The sequence below is a fragment of the Aedes albopictus genome, chromosome 1 (assembly GCF_035046485.1).
Source record: "Aedes albopictus strain Foshan chromosome 1, AalbF5, whole genome shotgun sequence".
NCBI lineage: Eukaryota > Metazoa > Arthropoda > Insecta > Diptera > Culicidae > Aedes > Aedes albopictus.
Genome location: NC_085136.1, coordinates 205,296,758 through 205,315,084, shown reverse-complemented (window position 1 = coordinate 205,315,084; position 18,327 = coordinate 205,296,758). Strand labels below are relative to the sequence as shown.

The 18,327-nt window shown below is 37.0% G+C and overlaps 1 protein-coding gene across 2 annotated transcripts in view; it reads right to left on the bottom strand.

Annotated features, from left to right (window-relative positions):
- The window catches only part of LOC109431943 (tyrosine-protein phosphatase 99A), a 586,380-nt gene that overhangs the window by 60,901 nt on the left and 507,152 nt on the right, over positions 1–18,327 (bottom strand). The window contains exon 1 of one of the 2 annotated variants that reach the window (XM_062846150.1): positions 12,906–13,428. The exons of the other annotated variant lie outside the window; for it this stretch is intronic. The gene's annotated coding sequence lies outside the window, so the exon portion shown is untranslated. Of the gene's footprint in view, positions 1–12,905; positions 13,429–18,327 lie in introns of those variants that run through there. 2 annotated transcript variants of the gene reach the window in all.

Genomic DNA, 18,327 nt, shown 5'->3' with positions numbered 1-18,327 from the left:
CGATTTATATGAAATTGAAAAACTGTGCAAAGTTTCAGATATTTTTGAAATGGTCGCTCAGGATCGACTGACATGACCCCGTGGAATTCCTCGTGTACAAATTTCGGGTGAACACTCCACTTCACTCTGGTCTCGCCGAGGACTGCCACAAAGCGACGAACTGCCATGCCTACTCTTCAACATCGCACTAGAAGGTGTAATGCGATGACAAGTTAGCATCAACTGTGGGGATATGATTTTCACGAAATCCGGTCAGTTTGTTTGCTTTGTGGTCGACATGAAAATGAACGCCAGAATGCGACAAACTTAGATCAATATTGTTGAAATTCCCTCAACAAAAATGAACTATGCACTCCAAGAAATGGAGACCATAAATGACAGTTCAAAGGTACCACATATTGAAAGGAATGCTTATCGGGAATACTAACACAACTTTTAACTAGAATGTCTTTACGAATTTGTTTCTAGAATTTCTCGTAGACTTTTGCCAAATTGTTGTAGGGTGAACATATTTCAACATTTGCTCCCTTGCGCCATTGCTACGGATGATTCCAGTTTTTGGAGCATTTTCAGCAGTATTTTCTACAGCAGGTGCAAAAAAAACTAGATTTCCATTTTTTAGCGGAAGACCTCTTTTTTTTTTTCTTCAGAATTACATGTTTCATACTAGGTGTTCCTTATAAAAGTACTAGCAGTTTTCTAGAATTTTTTTTTTAGAAATGCCTCCTGGTTTAGTCTATTCTATCCACGGCGGGCTAATCCAACCGGTTCGGATTTTGACGTTTCATGGGGGAAAGTCAAAACAGTTTAGTTTACTCCTCCTCATTTCTTCACCCACCGTTTGGTGGCGCCAACCGATTGCGATTCCCAAGAAACGTCAAAACTCGAATCGGTTAATTGTGCCCGCCGCCGCCATTACCGCTCGCGGATAAGTGGATACATATACAGCAAAAATCCATTTTACAGCAGCTCATTTTATAAATCAATATTTAAACAAGAGTTTGTATAGTAACATGTGGCTTATTCCTTGCAAGAACTCTGAAAATGATAAAGTCGTCTACTCTACTACTATAATTGTTTTTGTCCTTATCAATGCTTACAGCTCCCTCGAAACAAGCAAATTTTAACCGTTTCAATATTACTCGTTTTCACCCATGATGGGATTCCCAAATGAAATGCAAATCCACATTGCCCAATGCCCGTCTGGTTGTTTGCTATTTTCCACCAATAGTTTGCTGTATAGCCATTTTAATGATATCTTAACGAGTTATTGGTAATAAGTAAAAATAAAAGATTGAAAAACGATTTGTTGGTGTTCTATAAATTACAGTGGGTGGTTGACGGTACACAACGTGATTAGAATCGGGCGATTTTGTTTTTGTAGTGATAGTTTTGGCATCAATGTGTTCCAAATGAAACGTCTGTTTTTCTGTGTTATTAGGATCCTGTGCATCCTATCTACCAAAATTGCTTCAAGTTTGAAGTATTCTTCAACGCCTGTTCTATAAACCCATGTATAAACCAAATTGCTCTGCAAAACGACATCAACTCAACCACAAACTCGCCATAAGACTAAAGCGGCCCACCCTAAGATGCTCTTAAAGATTTGATTTTACGTTTCTCTTAAAACTTGTTGTTCTTCCCAATATGTCCTTTAGGCGAATTACTCTCTTCTTGTAGAACTCTTCAAGTACACGATAAAACGATATTTAACTTGTCAGTGTTGTTGCTGCTGCAGCTTTTATGTTAACAGAAAAGTTTTTTGAATTAAATTGAAAAAAAAAAAACAATGATAATGACACATTATTGTTATCGGGATTAATTTATACCTAACACAAATTGAAAATATGTCCATGGTGTAACAGGGATGCCAAATACCAAGCACAATTTATCGTACATATGTTGCAAGATACTTCGAAAATTGCAACGCGCTCCGATTATAATGCACAAATAAAATATTTAAAAATATTATTCCTGGTCATGAGAAAATTGTTATTGAGTTTATCGGTGGTTTTAATCAGCATCACCATAAGATCGTCTTAAATGTATTTCAACTTAAACAAGGGTAAGAAGTATCACTCAAGAATACTTAGGTTTATAACATTCTTGATGTAGGTTTATGTTCCGCTAGCTTCCAAACTGTTCTAAGGCGAAAACATTCTGTTGCCGCATGTCTATGACATACACACTTAAAGTGGGAGCGGTTACGACAATTACGAGAAAGTACGTTTTTTACAAAAGTAAGCACTATTCTAATCAATGATGTTTTCGATCATCCGGCAATCATTTGACTCATTTGTCTATAACTTAGTTCAGAAGCCTATTAAAATGTGATGTTCGACAAACTTGTAGATTATTGTTTTTCCTACAATTATGAAATTACCAAGGACGTCATATTCTATCTCTTATATTTACGGCGTAAAAGTGTTAGTACTACCTACTCATAAGGACAGGACTCGAAAAAAATGAGACACTCAAAATAATGTATAACTTTTGATTCCGTTGACAAAAATAGCTGATTTTTTAACCAGGAATAGCATGTTATGCCCTAAAAATGCCCTAAAAATTCCATCAAAATCGGTTCAGTATTGGCGCAAATATTGCAGATACAATAAAATGTGATTTTGGAAATTTTGGCCGTCCATTTTAAAAATTGTTTAGGCTATAACTTTGTTGTTAGCTCATCAAAACGTCTGAAAATACGACTGTAAGTTCTTCAAGTAAGTCATAATAAGGAGTGAAAATTTCATAATAATCGGTTCAGTACTTTTTTTTGACAATTCAAATAAAAAACGGGGTTTTCAAATTTTGGGAATTTTTAACATTTTAAAATCAGTGTTATTATTTTGACTGTAGTATTGGCAACACTGTCCCGATTTTTTTGAAGCATTGACAGTGTAAAATCGTTGTGTTAATCTGTTCTCAGTGAAAATTTCAGCCATTTTGATTGAACATTTTAAAAGTTAGAGCAGTTTGAATGTCACTATACCTAAAACCACATCTGCTTATTGTGACATAGTGCTACATATGGGGCTGTAACTTTCTAAAGGTCAAATCAAATTGAATGAAATTTTGACACAATACATCTACATATATACTTTTTGTACAGAAAAAAAAAATCATTGAAATCGGTTCAATATTTTTGGCTCTACAGTTTTAGGTAAAAAAAAGTGATATTTTTTAAAGTGTTCACACTTATTTCTGAATTGCCTGTTCGGTACTTTTTTGACGAGATTATAACAGCAGTGCGATCTCGGTAGTTTCGGTAATCGATTTTACTGAGGCTCAGTAAAACAACTGTCAAAATCGTATGGAAAAGGTAAACAATGCATTTTTGCTGAACGAGTTCGGTGCTCAGCAGTTTTAATCTCGTCAAAAATTTACCGAACTCGGTAATCAAAATTAAGTGTGTTTGTTTGACCCAAGATTCTCAAATGGTAAGTCTCTTGTTTCGACGATATCTCCACCAACACTTAACCGATTTTGATGAAATGGTATTAGCTACACATAATGTATTATTCCTGGTAAAAAAATCAGCTGTTTTTGCGCACGCAATCAAAAGTTATACATTATTCTTTGTGTCTTATTTTTTCGAGTCCAGTCTTTACTAAACGATCGGATTTTTCAATCGTTTGAGTAGGTGGTACTAACGCTCTCACGCCGCATATATGAGATTAAGGATATGGCGTCCTTGGTGATAATTGTAGGAAAAACACTTGGAAAAACACTTATCTATAAGTTTTCCGAACATCGCATTCCAATATTATGCTTCTCAACTGAGTTATGGATAAATGAGTCAAATGATTGCCAGATGATCGAAAACATCATTGATTCTAATCCCTGAAAAAATATTTGCAGGCATCTCTGTAAAAAGAATCTCTGTAGAAACCTCTTAAAATTACCCAGAGGAATCACTTGAGAAATCCTCGGTAAAATTCTAGTTGAAATTTCTAGTGGAGTCCCTGGAAGAATTCGTGTAGAAATTACTCGAGGAATTACAGGACTAAGCACTACAGGAATTTCCAAAGGAATCCCGTAAGTAATTTCTGTAGAATTCTGTAGAGGCATCTCTATAACAATTCTATAAAATGTCCTAAAGTAATTCCTTTAAATTGGAGAAGTTCCTGTTGGAATCTTAGAAGAAGCCCCTGTTAATCTCCCTGTTGAACTCCCGGGAAATTAGCTGGAATAAATCCTTGAGAAATCCAAGCAGCAAGGGCCTGAGAAGTTCTAGCATGAAATCCAGGAGAATTCACAGCAAGAAACTCTAAGGATTTTTTTTTTGCAGAAATTCTGGAAGAAGTCACAAAAGAAATTCCTTAAGCAAGAAATATTCATGCAGTAATCCTGGAGGAATCCCAAAAGGAACTCTCGAGAAATCTATAGAAGAAACCCTATAAGGAAATCTACAGAGCAATCCTGGAGAAATTTACTAAGATAGATGTACGGGTGTATCTTCTATGTTCGACTTCTCTCCATTGACTTTCTCTTTAGACTATTCCGGAAAATAAGATGAAAGCTCCGATAATCTCTTGGTGTAGTACGATGGAAGACCACCACAACAGAAACAATCGAAGACAATTTCCCGACCTTAATAACTTGGCGAAAGAGACAATCGATGAAGAGATATCGACCATTGCAGATACGCCCGTATTATACATAACGCGAGAATTCTAGACTAACACAAAAGGACGTAACAACCATTGCGAATTTCTGCTTCTTCAGGTACTCCTGAGTGTATTTCCCATTATTCATGTTGAAGCTATGTTCATTTAGAATCCTGAATGACAAAATCACGTATATCTTAGGGATGGAATAACAAACATAAAAGCCCTCAAAACAAAGGTTATTTATTGTACTTTCATGGAAAAATATCATTGAAATTATTTATTTTTATTTTTTACACATTTTCTCACTTTTTCAGTGCCGACCTCTCTAAAAATCTGCACAACGGTGGTAAATTTTAGCTACAACCCCTTCCGCACGTTTGTTCAACAATCAGGTCATCTATGCAGTGTCCTGAGTGCCTTGACTAGTCTGACTAGGATTCCGAAGAAAAATTGCCAAACTTTTTTTTATTGCGAAATGAGGGGCAATTCAGTGAATTGAGAAAACGCGAAATTTGAGTATTTTTTTCGTTGATAAACACTACCCATCTGTGACGATACCACTGAACGTCTCCGGCTGTCATGGCAGCTTATCAAAATAGGTAAAACCTCTACCTTACCTTGTGTGCGTTTTTGAAAAGCAGCACGCGATTCTTGAGGCTGTCATCCTTGTATGAATTGGTTCTCATCATTTTGTTGTGAAAAAACCATGCCCAGAGTTCGAACTTCTTGCCAAATCTTCAAATTCAAAGCAGATTTATCAATGAACCCAAGCTTTTTTCTTCCGAGGACACTTCCTTATGCCATGGTTAACAACATCTGTGCACATAACACATAGTGGTTTTGACGATATTAACATTTTTCGCGACTGTCGTACCTGACCACGCTAGAATCCCTAGGAAAATTCCAGGATGAATCCACGGAGTAATTCTAGGACAAGAGGGTTTCCTGTAGAAATTCCTCGGAAAAGTCCTGTAAGAATATCAGTAAGAATTTCTAAAGAAATGCCAAGAAAACCTTCTAGAAGTACCCCAAGAGGAATGCTTGGGGACATATCTGAAGAGATTCTTATAATATTATTCAGAAAAATTTCTGGAATTATTGCAGGAAATCCTGGAGAAATACCAGTTGATTTTTTTTCAAGAATCCCAATAGAAATACCTGGAGGGACCGCAGTAAGAATTTCTGCAGATATCCTACTACGAATTTTGGAAGGATTTCAAATGATAATTAGAAAAAAAAAACTCTGGAAAAGACCGGCAATAAATCTGGACCCAATCCTAGCAGGATGTCTACAGTCTACTACTTAAATATCAGCATATAAAGCCTGTATTTGTTTTTTTTTGTGTAGCATAGTCTTTGGTCGGACCTCGCTCTCTTCCTTAAAATCTACGTGGTTTAAGAACGACTCCCAAGTATTTCTGGAGCAGGGTGTCTACTCATAAGACAAAACAAAATTCCCTGAGTTTTCCAGGGGGATTTTTGAAAGTTTATAACTCTAAAATTATCCCAAATTTAATAAAATTTACAAACTTTTTAAAAACTATAAAAAACAATCTAAAATTTCTAGGGAAAATGCGCAGACTGAATTTGGATATCAGTTATCAGTGCTGGTGGTGTAGTAACTTTAAGATTTCGAAATTCTTTCCATGATTCTTCCTTGAATTCCTTCTGGGATTCTGTAGGATCTAGTTAGCATAGAATTGAAGTGCTGAAAATAAATGTCATTCTAATCCTAACTGCTGTCCACGTCACTACATTTGGCGACGAGTGAAAAAATTTGAAGAGAAACGAAGGAGAAATTTGAACAAATTAGAAAATTATCAATATAATTCCGGATACTTGAAGAATGAAGAAGGAACATTTTGTTGTGGTTTCAACTTCGTGACAGTGCAAGTGTCGTTCTCGTTCTTTGGACCGTCATGACAGGGGTCGCAGAAGCCGCCGTTCTAGACAAAAATCTCGCAGCCGAAGCCAATGCGTGGATGGATGTCGTCCCGAAATCTCGGTAAGGATCGCGCCCGCAGGGCAATTAGTACGATGAAGAACGTAAGTGGGAGCGCTAGGAGCAATGATAGTTAGTGGACCCGAACATTTCAGAAGATGTGTTTCTATTTGGTATGTATTACATAATAAAATTGTGACAATCAACATTGAGAAACAATTTTAATGCGAAAACTGAGATCGCGATAAATTGTGCAGCCTGAAGCCATTGATTCATGCTAGAAGGAGGCCCGACGTAGTCGGGATGAACCTCCACGTATAAGTGAGACCCGGGACGCCGGGATGCGCCTCACAGAGAAAAAAGACTGAACGGAGGCCCGCTAGACGGGATGATCCTCCAGTGAGACCCGGAAAATCCGGGATGGTTCTCGCAGAGTCGCGTGTTGAGGCCCGGTCATCGGGATGGCCCTCAACATTTTCGGGAGACCCGTGAAATCGGGATGGCTCTCTCGAAAGAAGTTCAGTTATTTGAGGCCCGGATTTGGGATGATCCTCAAGTGAATAGAGAAACCTGACGTGATCAGGATGAATCTCAGGAAAGCTGGAATCAATGGCTGGGAACAATTTCTATCTATGAAAAATATTAAAATTGTTTGTCAATATCCATCGTTACTGTTGCTAAGGTTGACAGAAATATCTTAAACATTTGGATTAGATAAATGCATTCTCGCCTTATTTGTTGAAGGTTATGATTAACCATCAGTCATCCACCGTAAGAGACGGTAGGACTGAGAGGCATACCTTGTAAAGATAAATGCAGTTCGACATAGGAAAAGTACATGGATCTATTTGGAAACTTCGGGTGGATAACATGTTATAAATAATCGGTAGCATGTGTATCAAACAACCGTGTATTCAAGAGTTTCAAACAATTAGCATAAAGCTAAAAAGAAAAGTTTGAAATTCAAAAAGATCTTCGAATGAGTAAAGAAATATAAATGTTGCAAGCATGTAAATTTTGAAATAATATGCTAATGTAGTATTTCAAATGCATATAAATGCATATTTTGAAGGGAGCTTGATTTTGATAATTATGATTATACTTTGAAAGTGTATCTAAAATTTCATTACGGGAAATAATGTGCATTGAATATTACAATAATATGTTTCACAAATGAATGAACTTCAAAGCTTCTCAAAACAAACGAAAAAAAAAAACAAATCAATAGCTTTCTTTCAATTCTAGTGAAAAATTATAATCTTTGAACGATGCAAATTAAAAAAAAAATGAAACAGATTCTCTATAAACCCATATGTCTGACGAAGTTTCAAAGTTTCTTAATCAGTAATTAAACATTAACATTTGATGAACTAATGAGCCATGCCTGCTACTACTTTGAATGAAATTCCAGGAAACCTGAAATCAACAGAAAAACTTGGATTTCACTATGTATGATACTGATACTATATACCAGTGTCCCTCAGGCATACTGTATACGCGGGCCACAATTGGTGACCACTGCTATATACTATACTTTAATTGGTTGAAAACTTCAACAGAATACTATCCGTCAGTGTACATAGTTAGTTCATCGTATTGTATAGTATTCGGAATGATTTACTATTGTTTCATTCATTCTAGCTAAGAAAAAGTCATCACTCCATTCCAAATAGTCTCTCGAGAATGCATGAAATTAGTTCAGTTAATTATTCATCTCCTACTACAATGAAAACTCGTTGGAGATACGAAGTACTCCCAGGCCATTACATTCAAAAGACAAATAGGAATAATCACTTTGTATTGAATTTAGAAAGCCAAGATTAATGTGTTAATGAAAATATAATAATAAATCTTCGTATTATTCCTGACCATAGAAAGAAATCGCGATCAAAGTATAGAAGACAATAACACATTGGAGATAATAATACAGCAGCTATGAACTTCGATGATTAATTGAAATATTACCAGTTTACATTACACTACTTAAATGAATATGTAATTTACATGTAGATAATAAAAAGAAGGGAGGGATCTAGGATCTAGTTAGCATAGAATTGAAGTGCTGAAAATAAATGTCATTCTAATCCTAACTGCTGTCCACGTCACTACAGATTCCTCATTGAATAGCTGACGTAATAAATACTTGCGGCAATTTCTCACAGAATTCTTATTTGAATTTATCGAAGGTTTTCTTTCTGGAGGTTTGTCGGATTTTTTTCTGGCTTTCTGCTGTTCTACAGTTTCCATCCAGAGGTTTTTTTTACATATTTGCTCCCATAGAACTATTTCCGAGATTTTTTCGTATTCCGGGATTTTTGAGTTGTTCCTGAGATTTCTATCAAAGTTCTACGCATGATTTCTGCAGGAGTTTTTTACGCGGTCTTCGTTAGACCTCTAGAGGCTTTCCGGATATGTTTCTAGAGTTTCTCGCTGGACTTCTCCCAGATTTCCTTTTACAATTTATCGGAAGTTCTGTAAGGAATTTAGTTGAGTATTATCCCGGAAAAGCTTTCCGAAATTCTCGAAAGATTTCACCTAGATTCTATCCGATATTTCTCCGGGTATTTCTTACAAGGAGTAAATTATCAAATTATCCCAGGAAACATTCTGAGAAAAAATCCTAGCAAAAACTTCGGGTGCAACTTTTTAATTAGTTCTACAAGGAGCATCCTGAATCACTCTGATCAGGATGTCGGGACAGAATAATCCCTAAAAAAACTGTAAAGAAAATCATCTCAGGTGGTTCATTGCAAACTACGACCAAAAGCTCTGAAAGAAATCATGACAAGAACTGCATGTGAAATATCAGCAATTGCTTCTGCAGAAATCCCAGAAGGCCTTCCCGAGAAATATCTTAGAAGAAAGTACAGGATAAGTCCAGAAAAACTTGTCTCTTGGACCTAGGATCAACACCGGAAGGAATCTTCTAAGAGAAGTCCTAAGAGAAACTCTGACAGAAGTTTCTGGTTGAATTTCAAAAGAAATCCCACGAGAACCTTTAGGAAATATCCTAGCTTAAACTCCTGCAGAAATCCAGACAGACTTGTCTAGAAGAAAACTCACGGAAATATCTTGAATAAGTTACCAAAAAACTCCTTCAGAAACCCTGGGAGAAGCTCCTACAGGAAATTCTTCCTTCAGAAATCCTTGAAGGAGCTCTCGCAGAAATCTCAGGGATAGGTTTTGTAGCAGGGGGTTTGGATATTTTTGAAACACCATTGTCTCATCGGTTCGTCGGTGTTTTAACCACCGACAAACCGACGTGACATTTTGTTTCCAGGATTGGCAAGAAATTTGAATCTGAAACCGTTTGAAAATCGTAACTCGTTCTGTCATTTTCGTCTTTAACAAAATAAACTACGAAGAAGATGTCATGAAACAGCGAAACAAATTACAGCTGATCGATGTAAACATCATATGCACCCTTATTTCTATCTAACCTGTAGAAGAAATTATATACCGTACAATGGAATTCCTTCGCATAAGGGAAAATAGTCGATACGTTACCAAATAAAATGTTCCAAACACAAAAACTTTCAGCGGGTGACATTGCTTTTTAACGTTTATAATGAAATGTCGTCTAATTGCCCAAAATATTGATAATTAATTGATTAATAATCCACTTTAAAATGAGTAAAATAATTTAACAAGTTCAAGCTGCTGTCCGCACTTCCAGTAGAAAAATTAGCCACAGAATGTCAATGTCGCGAGTATTCGTGTGACCAACATCTATTTGCCACGCCCTTACAGCGTCAGCACCGGTCCTAGAAGTGTCAAACCAATTTTTACAACCAAAACAAAAGATCCACAACAACATCTGTATTCTAAAATGATGGATAAATACAACTGAGGTATGAAATAAAATAAATTTTACTGGCTACAGCGCCATTAGCGATCTAATTTCTCATACATCTACTGCACTTCCGCACTGTTTTAACTTCCAGAATCAACTGAGTCCGCATGGAATTTCCAGCATCGTATCGGTATCGTTGGCTTTCGATTTGCTAGATCTAGCAGCTATCCTACTGCTGCTCTAGCGCGATTATTCAGATTCTTTGTAGATTTAACTTGCTTTTCGGACAATGATCTGAAGGAATGTTCAATCTGAATTTTGTGTAAGGAATATTTGACAGCGTTAGTGTTTTCATCTTGTATTGATTTGCAACCTTACTCAAGTGAAGATTCAAATCATTACACAACTTTTTGATTGAAATTTGTTCTAGCCTGGATGTCTGTTTCTCTCCTGTTTTTTTTTGTGTGGTTTCGATAAATTGGAGTGATTTCTAACAGCTTTGGTTTAATGCTCTTTTTGTTCACAGAATTTATGAGCATTCAAAACATTAAAAAAGTTATGGATGGGAAGGTATCAATACCAAATGATGTTTGCAGACATATTGATGATACAATGCTAATAAAAAAAACTAAAAAAAAAGGAAAACGAAGTTCTCTTTAAGGACACGTACTTATACTCTTAGTGTACCAGTAGCCGCTCGTGTTGCAAAACGAGCATAGAAAACAAATTTCTCTGCATTTTTTCACGGATATTCACAATTTGTGTGCCGAATAATATCCGGATGAAGAAAATCGTACATAATTAAGCCAATAAACATAATTTTCATGACGATGAGCGGCTATTAAAACACGAGCAGCTATTGGTACACTGACGGTACATATTGTGTTGCAACTTCGTATTGTTGTCAATATCATATCCCAAGCATATATATTTTACGATTTTGGAATATTTGCATGTTTAAGAAAGTTTGTAGAACCATTCTTATATTCTGACAAATAAACTACGAAAAATACGTTTTTTTGGAAGAATGAATTGTTATAACTTTAAATCAAACTTCAAACTGACCTCAATATCCCAGAAATTTTATGATTTCAAAATATTGGTATAAAAAGAGGGTTTGAACATCGTTGATATTATTCTGACCAAAGAACTACAAAAAAAATCCGAAAACTACGATTTTTTCCAGAAAACTTACAATCTTGTTATAGCGTCGAATTTATCTTTATATCCTTTACATGTAGGGATAATTAAATGTTTGCATATTTATCCAGAAGAAGTTCGCTGAGCCAGGTTCTATATCACCGACAACTACGAAAATTTAAAAAGTTAATGAATTTTCAAGCATAAATGTACAATTTTGTTGCAGCATCGAATTTGAGTTTGAAGTTGTAAGTTAAATTTCATACAATTGTTTGGAATCGACATCGAAGACGAAGCTTGCGGCAATAGTACGGACGCTAACCCTTTCTTAAAAAAGTGCGGTATAAAAAAACATGATTTGTGCCAAGTAAAGTCTGATAATACAAAATTTGAATATCAGCCATCCTTCCCTATTAAACGAACTATCTGTTTACCATATCACAAAATACCTTTTTGCTGACGTCGTGTCGTTTAGGTTCGAGTGAATGCGAGACGATACGATATGGTGACTCACGCCCGCTAATGGCAGGAAGTAGTGAATTTGCTAGCAACGCTACCAGATGGAGATTTCTCTCTAGTATGTTAGCCTGCGATCGTATTTGGACAGCTGCATGATAAGTGCTTGACTATGTCTGTCTACGAAAATTGTGTGCACACTACGCACTAAACCTAATAACAGTAAAATTTAGTTTGATTTTAGGTTCGAGGTTGTTTAATAATTATCACTTACGGAACAATCCTCATGGTAAAAGCATGTAACTTATATTTAACTTGCACATTGCTGTTGATGATATTGTTTTGATAGAAATCTGCAATGTAAATAAAACTCGCATACACGGAGACTCTCCAGGCAGACTCTGTATTCTCACCACGCTCACAGCCAGCATCAACAACGCGTGTACGGGTGAGCGTGTCGATATTGCATGCATCTTTCTCCGTTGATGCAGGATGTAAACACACTGCGTGCTGCCGTGCTGAATGGGTACAATCAATGAGGCAGAAACATATGAATGGAACCAGTTTGGGCGAGCGAGAATCGAGGAGCATAAAACGGCGCACACAGGCAAACTTTCAGCATAGTTCCAGGCAAATGCCAGCCAAACATTAGTTAACACAAACACCAGGAGACTCAATTTTGGAAGGAAGTAGAACACACACACGCACACAGATGCAGGGCACGGATTTATCGATTTTTGTTCTACCGTTTTTGACACTTTTTTATGCAATGATCCAAAATTAGGACAAAATCTGGACGACTTCAATATGCACTTTTTTCGCTTGCACTTGCACTACAGCGGATTTCTTAATGCTTAAAAGCCACTTTGAAGACTTCTTCATCACAGTGCTCCAATCGCATTGGGCGACAATAATTTCCACTATTTAAAACTGCCTACTGCAGCAACACTAGCACATTACACACCAATAGTAGGAAGCCATCATCTCATGGATATCTGCAAGCAACACACCACAACTCCCGCTACCGATGAACCCGCGGGGTCAAACGTGAAAATCTTCGTGATTCAAGGAAGCGATAACTCGCGCCGCACTCTTACTGGAAGAAATAACGATTAGGCTATCGAATTTCGTACGCGTAGACCATTTCGAAGCGGATTTTCACCACCAATCGGTTCACGGTTTCCCGACAGACAAAGTGTCCCCTGCGTGATGCGCGAACTGTCCCGTGTGTCTGGCTACTCGTATGGGAAGGTGGGGCTTTTCTCCTTAGTTTTCCCAACACAGTCTAATAATTTCGCTTGCTGCTGCGGATTTTTTACTCTACCCACATCCAGTGCGGATTGAACTACTCTCTTGCTCTCACTGCTTACACACTCACTCACTATCATGCACGGTGGTTCTCAATCTTCAGCAGACGCATGACACGAGCGACACGTGTTAAAGTTTTGCCGAAGAGCGTCACGTTGAGTAGCAATGGCAAGGATGGAAGAAAATCCCTTCTAGCGAGAAATGATCCACGATACGAACAACCAAAGATAGCAGTTGTTCTTGTAGTAGCATGATGACGACACACCCTCGCACCGTGCTTGTAATCACAGCATCAGATGCACGTTATATCGCGGGATCAACCGTAATCGGATGATACATATTGCGTGGGCTCAATAGTGATATGATATAGGTAGCAAAGTGGTGTTGCATATTGGCGTTGTAAACATTGATTATTCCGGGTGCTATATACGGTCACGTTACTTGGAGAGCGTTTTGTGCCTTTGAACTCAAGTTGCTGCAAACAATAGTTGAAGGTGGAAAAAGGCATCTTGCGCCATCGCCTAAGTAACGAGTATACCAAGTGTAAAGATATTGCTAAGTTATTAAATCACGACAGGCTGAGTTGGGCAAGTCACGTCGCTAGAATGCCGAAAGATATGATTCAGTAGACAACCAGCGAGAGGCCGACGCATCAGTGGCAGCCCGTGAGCAAGATGGAAGACCCCATATAAGGCGACTAGCCCTGGACCGAGTCCAGCGGAGGAGCGAATAGTAGCCTGCAATTACCCATGTATGTAACGTGTGACGTGTAATCAGGGATGGGAACACTCACTTGCAAAGAATTACACTCACTTGCTATATTCTCAGCTCAGAAGCGTGCAATCAAGAAATCGACAATGATTTTTCATAAGGGCCTAACTGATTTGATCGATTTCTCTTAATCGACTCTCTCTTTCGCTAATAACTTAATCAAAACAAACAAAATCATTATTCTTTTTGTTTCTATAGCAACAAGTAGTCGTCTTCTTCGCATTTCAACCAAAAAATCTTTGAAAAACTCAATACACATTCTGTGATAACACAAAGAGAGGATCGATGAAGAGGGCTCGAAAATGTCAGGCCCACATGAAAAATCAGTGTCGAAATGATCTATGGACGACTTTTGCCTAGTGGTTTTGTCTCAAACTTTGTCGAATAGAGTAGGGGCAGGGATGGGAACACTCAGTTGCAAAGAGTTACACTCACTTGCTATTGTCTCAGCCCAGAAGCGTGCAATCAAAAAACGATGTATGGACGACTTTTGCCTTGTGGTTTTATCTAAAAGTTTGCCGAATAGAGTAGTGGTCGAACACGCATACCAAAGTCGTAATAAAGCTGTGAAAGCGACTCTTCACGAGGTGAGTGTAATTTACATTGCCAGAGTTGCCTTCGCAGCTTTGTCACGACCTTGTTATGCGTGTGTGACCACTACTCTATTCGGCAAACTTTTAGATAAAACCATAAGGCAAAAGTTGTCCATACATAGTTTTTGGATTACACGCTTCTGAGCTGAGAAAACAGCAAGTGAGTGTAACTCTTTGCAAGTGAGTGTTCCCATCCCATTCCCATACAAAAGAAACCAGTTAAAATTGTGCTGGTTTAAATTGAATGGGTTATGTTGAAAATATGATCCATGTAATATAATGGATCAGTAATCCATTTCGAGTGCAACTTAAATGTACTATTTTCATTATAATAAATTATTATTCTAATTAATGCTTTCCAATCAACGGCTTGAGAACCACCAGCTGCATTGCTGGTTTATTCCAGATTCAAGCTGGAGTTTAGCATCAATGTAAGGGTGATTGTGTTAAACTCCGATCGGCTCTCTCTTCATTCTCTCACAATCTCTTGGTTGGTATATCATTAAATTTCGTCCGAGGAGGTAAACAGCAGCGGCTGGGTAATTTTGTATATTTTTGGATTCACATTGAAACAATTTTTAGCGATTTGAATTGCATGGAGAGCTAGAGCTCTCTTAAATGAAAATTCCTTCATGATTAAGTTGTTGAAGGTGTGGCACCTGTTGGTAAAATTTTAATCAAATTTATCTAATGTACAACAGTATCTTGAACAATAACAATGAACCATTAAATTCAATGTTTGGCCATATGTAGCACAATGCAGCCTACTTCTCAAATTGAGCTGAATTGCAATCCAATTGGAATCCACCCATACACTGGCACTGGGTTCTATGTTTAGTCAGCATAAAAACGCATCATTGCAGTTTTCGTTGGTATGTGTTTAGGAGATGTCGCCCACTAACAACCAGCACTGGTAGCTGTTTTAACAACTACTACAGCGCCAACGGGGATGTTCACGAAGTGAAGTATAGATGGCTGCATCGTAGAAAATACAGTGATGATCCGATTTGGCAAATATACTCGGGAATTTGAAATAAAAATCCTTGTGATTGTGAATGATTTTTTTTATCTTATGTTTAACGTAAAAATGTTTTTTTTTTCGTGAGTTTGAATTATCCATATCGGACAGTGAGCAGTGAGCACCATGATTTTTTTTTATGTTTTATCATGGAATAATTTTCGATAAAATCATTGCGGGACATTACTGAAGGAATCAATGGAATAATTCTTCTAAGAATGTTAAGAGGAATCTCTGAAAAGTTTTGCTAAAAAATTGCTCAAGAATTTCTTGAAGGTATTGGTAGGTGGACGAATTTCTGAACGATTTTTTTTTGCATAAACTCCGAACAATTCCTTTTAATGTTTTCATAAAGAAACATTGCAAGAATTCCTGATAGAATTTTTGAAAGAATTTGTCAAAAAAAAAAGAAATGCAGTGAAAATTTACATCAGGACTCTTGAAAAATACCTTATGTTTGCCTGGAGTATTATTAGTGAGAATTCAAGTAGAAATCATTTGGAGGACTGTGAAATCCCTAGAAGTACTACAATAGAAATACGGACATCTCCAGAAGCAAACCCTGAAATAATAAATGTAAGGTACCCCGGGGCAAGAGGGACCTAAAAAAATGCTGGTTTGGTTTTGTCAAGCCAAAAAATTCTAAATATAAATAATTTTATAATTCCAATGGTTTCAAAAGACATTGTTTGTATATTTTTTCTTATTAACGGGCATTGAAACTTTTTCAAAAATTTTAAATTCTGTATATTATGCATATGATGAAAAGTGGAGCAGATCTTCATTTACACCGTATCACGGGGCAAGTGGGATCTATTGGGAATTTTTGTACAAATAACTTAATATAGTTGCTGCATATATGTAAGGTAGCATAAATTAAGACGTTAAAGGAGGTAGACCGAAAAGACGTAAAAACTTGAAGTATTTTTAGGCAAAGTACGTTTAATTGGCAAATTGAGAGATAAATTTGTGAAAAAAATACCACTTGTTTTGGTGGGATTCGAACCCACGACTCCGTTATCGCTAGTCCGGCGCTTTAACCAACTAAGCTACAGAACAAGTTACAACTCTGTAGAATAGAAAGTCAAACTGGATTCCAAGCACCACCCTAAACCGGGTCCGTCTTTCACAACTTTATCTCTCTTTCTGCTCTTAGATGCCAATCTCCCGCACTCTCGCGGCCTACCAACAACAAGTGTGCGCGTATTGTTTTTAGAATGTTGATATATTGAAGCTCGACTGACACATACTTCGTCACCAACCATATGATCGGTGCAAACTCAGTCTGCGTTGAGCGCTCAGTGTGTTCATGTGGGTCAATGCAATGGAGTTGGCTGATCGTTTTTGGGATACTTTCATGTGTGATATGCATGAGAAAACTGCATTCTCAGTTTTTGAGAATGCATCAATTTGACTTGCTGCTCAAAACTCCTTAATAATAGGAAAAAAGTAGGCTTTGTTCAGTAGGGACGTTACGCCAAGAAGAAGAAGAATAAACAGTGGAAGACTTCTGAACAACTTTACTGAATACATGAACTTTTTAGGTGATCTGAAATATGAGATGTAACATCGAAACGCACTCTCAGCAAAAAAAAACTAACAAAATTCATCAAAATACCTTATAATTTTTTGCCATAACTCAAAAGAATGGATGCCATAAGAATATTTTATGAAAATTAGTTTCATAAGTTATGCTTATGGCATGACTTAAGCATATCTTATAATGTTTTTCTCATGGCATTTAAGTAGTACCGTCGATGGGGGTGACAATGGGTCTGGGGGGTAAGATTGGGTCAAAACGGAGAAACATAAAATTTGAAATAGCTCATCAACTATCGCTAATTTATATTGAAAACTTTATATTATTTCAAAGAGGAGATGTTTTTACACGCCATGATGCAAAATAAGATGTTTTGCAATAATAGTTTTTTGTTAAATTTGTGGCTAAACTTATATGATGAAACTAATGAAACTAAGTAAATCACTCTGAAAAAAAAATCTCCTTTGTAATGTTTCACACAAGAACCTAACCATAAATTTTCTAATAAGTAGTTAGCTGTAGGTATTACCTGGTTGATGCAACGAAAAAAGCGGACTGTCAATGAACCTCTTTTTTTTAAATTCAATATTTTCGACCCTATGTCTAAATATTAAGAATGGGGGTGAGATTGGGTCAAGCAAGTTATCGAGTGCACATAACCTTAACTAAAAATTCAACTTGTTATCCAGTCCCCATTTGACGTTAGAGTGGTACTATGTTCACCGTATCTTCATAAAAGCACGCTTTCTTTCAAAAATATGTTGAGAAGTGTCAAACGAGTGTGTTAATATGTGTAGTGCCTATAACAATTTATAACCAAACACCCATGCGTTTGGACAGCTCCTCTAATCATCAGCTAAGGGTTCGTTCAAATATTACGTAACGCTAAGGGGGGAGGGAGGGGGTTCAGCGTTGCGTTACGCTTCATACAAAATTTCAAAATTTTCCATACAAAAGTTGTTACGTGGGGGAGGGAGGGGGTCTAAAATTGGCAAATTGGCAAAGCAACCCCACCTGTCATTGTGATACAGTTACTATTCGATATAACATCTCCTTCTTTTCTCCAAATGAAATCGAAAATAGAAATCAAAAGTTATCCGAGAACATATGCATAACTCTAAGATACAGTTACATTAGTTTAGTTCAACCTGATCAT